The sequence below is a fragment of the Pinus tabuliformis genome, chromosome 5_2 (genome assembly GCF_031772625.1).
Source record: "Pinus tabuliformis cultivar Carrire ecotype Pingquan chromosome 5_2, CPIR1, whole genome shotgun sequence".
NCBI lineage: Eukaryota > Viridiplantae > Streptophyta > Pinopsida > Pinales > Pinaceae > Pinus > Pinus tabuliformis.
Genome location: NC_142306.1, coordinates 648090777 through 648098077, shown reverse-complemented (window position 1 = coordinate 648098077; position 7301 = coordinate 648090777).

The following is a 7301-nucleotide window of genomic DNA, read 5'->3' as shown; positions in this document are numbered from 1 at the left end:
AGGCAGGTGGGAACCAATGGTCCAAATATGGCCAACGTACCTTTTTCCCAGCTCACCCTCGTCACTGGAAATATCTAAAAGAAGAAATAAGTACTCTCCTCGAAACACTCTCACAACCTTTTCTTTCATTCTATCCTTTTCCACTTAGTTGCAGCAAGCTCCTTGCCAACCCAAAGCCTCGAAACCATCGTTCTCCATCGCTCTTATCCATCCTCCTGCTATCAGCATTCTACAGGAGCACTTACAAGTTCTATAGGAGCACCTACAGGAGGGGCGGTGAGTTGTTTTTAAGAAGAAAACACGGGTTTTTTTTGCTCAATTTCTAGCTTGACGAGGTAGGCTCCATGCATACCCACCTTGATTATCAATATATTCAAGGAATGATATCATTTTAAGGAGGAATTGAGTCCATAGAAGAAGAGGAATTACATAAAAAAAAATTCCTAGTTTCTTGAAGAAAACACAGTTTTCCTTTGTCTTCCTGTTTTCTTCAAAATTTATGTCTCCATCTCTACATTAGGTGTTCAAAAGGGGTATAAGCACAATGATAGGAGGATTCATGAGGAAGGAGCCCACTAATTCAACCAAGCTCCATGAACATCCCCAAGTAGTAGCCATATTCACCAGGGCAAATTGGATGACATTTTTTGAGAAATTCCGAGGGTTTGATGAGGAAGTTGCTTAGGAATTTTCCCTTTCTTTAGTCCCTCACTCAAGAACCCATGCCACTGTCACTCTTAGAGGTATTTCCATGGAAATCACCCCAAAATTTATCAGTAGGGTTACTACCCTTCCTCTTGGATTACCTTGGAGCAAAGATGAAAAACCAATTGGACAGGCTGCCAAGAAAAACTTCTTCCAAAACAATGAACATCCTGTAGAAGATAAAAATGGCATTAGAAGGACAAGCATACCCTACCCTTGGGATGAGGTTAGTTACCAAATCATCAAATATGTTTCCTGTGAAGGGAGGTATAGCATAGTCTATGGCTACCATTTTAGAATCCTTCATGAGTTGAGATATGGCATGGACACTCCAACACCCCAGAAACTCAGCATCCCCTATTTCCTCCTGCAGTCCCTCATAGACTCCAGCATTAAGTTCAAGGCAGGGAGTCCAGATCAGCTGGCTCACCATGGGTTAATTAAAATTTTAGTGGAATAGGCCCTCCATACATTCACAATCCCCATATCATGGGAAATTTTCCGAAACATGACAACAAAATATGACATAAATGCCCTCACCTATGATATCAGTCCTTATGATACTGAGGAGAAAGAGTGGCAAGGGGGATAAGGGGAAGAAACTGAGGAACAAGAAGGGAAGAAGGAAGAAACCAAAATAGAGCAGGAAGAAACAAAACAAACAGAGACAGAGAAAAAGACAGAAGGAGGAGAAAAAGGGGTAGAAAAGACAGAAGTGTCTCCTAAGACCCTAGAAAGAGAGGCAGCAGCTGCTCTCACTGCCCTCAGCACCCCAATTAAACCAAAACAAAAGAGGAAGAGGTAGACCTCAATGTATTTCAAGGCCAGGAAAAGCACAAGGATCAAATCAGGGAAACCCCAGCCATCTTCAACAGTGCCCATTACAATTGAAGATTCACCCACTGTCAAAGGGGAAGAATCTCCCTCTAAAACCCCTATCACATATGAAAGAGGAACTCCTAGATCTTCCACCTGGAAGGAAAAAGTGCAACTACAGGACTCAAAAACAGTTCTACAGGAGGCACAAACTATTCTACAAGAGACCCTGTCAAGACTACAGGAGACCAAAAAACTTGAAAAAAGGATAGAAGGACAGCCAAAGGGGAAGGAGGAAGCTACAGAGCCACAAGAACCTGATCCCCAGCCCAGCCTTGCCTCCTATTACCATCTCCTTGAAGGAGGAAGGATAATTCCACAAACATTTGCAATCCCCCTATTCTTTGAATTAGAAAAGGAAAGAATAAGAACACATAGGTGGATGCAAATAGCCAAATCCAAGGGAGTTGAGGATGTTGGCCACATGGAGAACAAGCTTAGAGAAATGGGTAGGGAGTTAAGTGCTGTCAAACATAGGGAGGCAATTGCAAGAAGCCAACTCCAAACTGAAAATGAATTGCTAAGAAGGCAGCTAAAGGAGAAAGAGACACAATTGGCATGCATGGCCAGCTGGTCCATGGAGGCACTGCAATGTAGAACACCAGCAAAATCCTATGGATTATACCTCAAGGACCAATGGCTACAATTTCAGATAAAGACTTTGGCACAGAGAGGCACAATGCCTTTTCAAGATTATAGACAGTTTATGGACCTGTGTGACCAAAGCTCATCAGAAGACAAGGAAAAAATAACAGAATTCTATCTGCATAACATGGCCCTCACAGACATGAATGTGTGGGACCCCAATGCTAGGCTAGGGGACCTACAACTAATGGCCATGGCCTCATGGATGAATCATGAAGAGTTAAGGGCAGCAGAAATAAGAAAGTTGATGATAAAGGAGCAAAATGAGCCACTAATGATCAGAGCTGAGCCATTAGATCCCATGGCTCTCATCATCTTACATCAGCGGCTTGCAAATAATCCCCAAATTGCCCCTAAATATATCAATGATCAGGCTCAAGCCATTGCACATTTTGAGGATATGAAAAGGTTACTTAGGGATGACTGTATTCATGCTTGTATAAGGAGGTGGAACACCCTACCACACAATTTGCAGATCAGAGAGTATCACTCCCCAACAAGGATGAAAGAGGCATTAGGGAGAGTGTCACTATACAAACGCTCCATGCAAAGTTTGAGGGTCAATTGGATTGGCCTCAAATTGAGTCCCCCACTGTCGCTAGGCATGCTAGAAGGCAGAAAAGAGGAAGAAGAGCAACAGTAGTGGGAAGAGGTAGACAGAAAGGCAAGATTCCATGACAAAGAATAGGAGATCGCATCAGAAGCATGGGATTTTAGAGAGGCCACCAGGGCCATCAAAGATGAGGAGATGGACTAAGTTGCTCAGAGGATGAGGAACACCTTCAGTAGGGGGATGATGATGAGCCCCATAAATTGGTAATTATATGGGCTCATTTTTCCTTCTAACATAGTTAAATCAACCATTCTCTTAGCTTATTGCATGTTTTTTAATTATATTTATGCTTATGGAGTGAGTTGGGTTAGTTATGATGCCATGAGGTCTAATATGTGTTTAATCCAGATTTTTGTTGGATTTTGAAGACAAAGTCAAAGATTCAATGGACAACTGGAAGCAATAATTGGAAGTGGACAAAGGAGAGGATTTATAGGAGGGAATACCCCTCATTTATTACTCCCCACTTCAAATTTCCCTTCATGTAGCTCAGAGCACAAACAACCAAATCAATGCACTAGGAGGCAGTCGAGCAAGTGGAGGATAACTTATTTTTATCTCGAGTTTTGGGAGCCAAGCCTCCCTGATTTTAAGGAAGTTGTTGGGAGCTTCAGTTGTATAAGTAGAGAGGCCTAGGGCCTCACTAGAGTCAAATTTGTGGTTGAATTTTTGTTGCATTTTTGCTCTGCTCAACTTCGAGCTTACTTTTGGTGACAATTTCATGTAATCCTATTACTATTTTGATCATAAAGATGAGATTCTTCTTGAGCTAGCACTGAGTTACCTTAGAGGGCTGAAGCTCTTGGGTTAGGACCCAATCCAAGCAGCCAAGCTCCTCTTGTTTGTATTTATATGCTTTGTTTCAGTTTATGGATTAGTTGTTGTTAGATGAATTTCTTTCTAGGTTAAGAATAGGTTTCATTTGATGATTTAGAAGGTTGTTTCCATTGGTGTTTTCTATAGCAGGTTAAATAGTGATAGAAAGAAGATACAAAAGGCCAGCAATAGTGCCTTGGCCTCCTTTCCTCCCTTTGGGACCATGAACTGAGGCCAAGACCCTCTTGATGTCACAAAATCACAGATTTTCCTTCTCCATAGGATTTTTAGTGTTGCAGTTTGTTAGAAGGTTCATGCTTTGCTTTAGATCTCTTTCACCATGCTCATTTTTTTCTTTTCAATAAGTCTACTTCCATGCTTTCTTTCCTTGTAGCATTTTTAGCATTTCTTTCCATAGCTCATAATTTAGATTAGCTTGATACAAATTTCTATTTTTTGATGTACTTAATTTTCTTGCTTGCTTGATTTCATTGTTTAAATGTTAGTTCTTTTGCAGTTGATTTCTTCTCACAGCAGGTCAGCCTATTAGCCATCACATTCTCTCCCTGATCTATGCCCTACAGGTTGCCCAAAGTTCGCCTCAAATCTGCCTTAGTTTTCTGCATTTTTCCATAGGATTTATTCTTCTCTCCCGACCATCTTTCCCTCTCCTAGTGATCCTTGGTGAACCCTAAGCACCCTAACACATCATCCCAGCCTTCATCTACCCTTTCCACCCATTCTCGCACCTTTAAAACCTTCAAAACTGCTCTCGACATCCTCCTGTATACCTCTTGTAGACCTCCTATAGATCCCCTGTGTCCTCCTGTAGATTTTCCTGTAGGCTTCCTTTTGAAGGCCAATTGCGAGAAAAGCCTTCAGAAGGCCACCTAAGACCTCCTAGGACCCATCCACACCATCCTACATCCTCTCAAGTCCCAAAACCACCCTCCATTGCCACCTATTCACTGCCACATTCACAAGAAAATAAATTACATGCAGAACAAATTCACATAAAAATACATAAAAATCCAAAAATATGTTTTTTTCCTCATTTTCTTCTAGAAGTACTTGAGTAGATGTTGTTTACTTCCTTGAGTAGGTAATGGCATTCATTTCATGGTCTTCATATTTCTTTCTACAAAATTAGGATTAGTTGGTTAAGTAGGGTTTGCTAGGCTTACTTTACATTTCAATTTTTTTCCTTTCTGCAAGTAGAGTAGCCTCTGTAAAGTAAGCTTTCCTTTCTTTCATCACATATAGAGCTTCTTCTGGAATCCATAGAAGTTGGCTTGAGCTCCTAGTGATCTTGCGCCGGCTGACCAAGTTATAGCTTGCAGTAAGAACTAGTACTTGTGCATACAACACCTTCCAAGTTTTTTACGAACTACCAGGTTGATAAGAGTAAAGTAGGCAGCCTAGGAGTTGTAGCATTATTGCTGCAATACTGGTGCTCACCAGTAGGGCTAATAAATCTTTTGTCAGTTCCCCAAGAATGAAATTCAAAACATGTTGGAGGACTTTAAAATTGAAATGTTGTATACTTTTCTTTGCAAATGGATGCCATGCAGATCAAGAGGAGACAAGAGGAAGCAAAAAGGTCCTTAGCTATATTTTTTACCTAAATGCACTAGATGGCACCCCATAAATGAATGTCCATTAAATTTTATATAGGCATGCTCAGTCTATGAGGAAAACCATGCCACAAATAAGTCTCCTTCTTTGCTTGGATTGAAAGCTATATACCAAGGGGTGGAATGTGGGGCTGAGAAACTTTGTTTGATCAATCAAAGGAGGCTTCAAGGACCTCAGCCATACCAGTAGGGCATGCAAGGTGCACCCTACTATTGTTATCATCCCAACCAGAATGCACCCTTGACACCTTGGTACTCTTCCACTCATCCATCATGGTCCACACCTCCTTCTTCACCTTATGCACCCCAGTACCCTCTCCAACCTGTCAATCAATCATTTCAGCCTTATTATTCTCCACATCCTCAATGGAATAACCCATCACAAGGGTGGAGACCTCAACTCAACCAACCTCCTACTTTACTACCTCCACCTCCATCTCAACCACAGCTCACTCATCCTGCTCCACCCGAGCAACCTCAGATTCTTGTTCAACCCAATCTGAACCTGAATAACAAGCAAACACAACAGGTCTATAATGGAGAGACATCTTACCCTGCCTATGCTATTTAGATTCAAGAAATCAACCTCAGGTCTAGAATAGTGCTCCCAGATAACTACCTCCATCTCCACCAGAGGAGGTTGAAGAGGAAAAGGAAGGGATTAGCCCTCAAGTAAATCCATCTCCTTTTCCTGAGTGATTGATCCATCCTAACCAACAAACCCAAGAAGAGACTGGACTTCAGGGAGAATTGAAGAACCTGTGTGTTAAAATACCCTGCCTCTAAGCTATCAAGGATGTTCCCATCTACAATAATCTTATTATATAGAAATGCTTCAAACATCCTTGGAGGAGAAATAAATACACCCCATATGTTGTTATAGGAGGGGGAAAACCTGATGAAGATGACCTCATTAACCAGGTCCTCCAAAAGCAACCCCCCAATACGTTGCCTCTTGATGAGCTTGTGAAGGAATATCAGTGTAATCCTTGGATTGAGTTATGCCTAATTGACCCAAGTCCTGCACACGTCAAACTTGTAGAATTAGGTCCATCTAGAACCTTGAATATTAACCCCTCTCTATTGGGACGAGATCCCCTAGGTCAGATTTAGTTAAAGTTTTGTTAAGATTATAAAGATACTATAAAGTATCCACATTTTGAGGAGTGGAGCACAAGTAGCGTAGGTCAATATGAGTCAAAGGGTATTTAGGAAGGTCAAATCCCCTTAGTTTGTTAAAGTCAATTTGTTTTGAGACTTGCCCATGGTTCGCGGACCATGGTATTATAATGAAGGAAGAGTATAAAATGAAGATTCATAGGTAAGCTAAGTAGAAGCAATACATGATTTGAGTCTGAATTTGTCTATTCTGTACTTGGGTGAAGGGGAAGGCATCTGCATCTGTGTGCATGAAGACCTTGGTAAGTTCACAACTGAGTGTGCGAGCCCCTGCAGTTGTGTGCGTATTGTACGAAAGAACTTGTAACTGAGAATTTGAGCATAATAAAGACCTATTTTGAATTGATATCTGTATAACTGTGTATTATTGTTTATTCATGAAGTTGTTGTATTTATGATTTTTTGAATGCATTTAATTAGGAAAATTACTTAATATATTCAGGAATATGTAGATCTACTTATTTGTATGATGTTATGCATGTTTAGCACAATCAATGAAGGACAGAAATTTGTTAACTATTAGTTATTGTAAGTTTTGGGTTTCAAGGGTTAGGGTTCGCGAAGGTCAAGACAAAGCCCTAGATCTGTAGGAAAAACATCACATATCCCTCTGGATGCAGAAACCTGGTTTTAGCATCCCATAATAATGTCTCGAGTGAGACTGCAGCCTGCGCTATGCAGGTTGTTTCTGAAAGGACCAGTAGTGTAGGGTTTTGTTTATTACCGCAACTAACTCCGAACCTGGGTCCAAACCCCACCAAGCCAACAAATGGTTCTTTTGTTGGGACTAGGATATATTCGAGGGGCACGTGATGTGGGGTCTGTGGAGACCA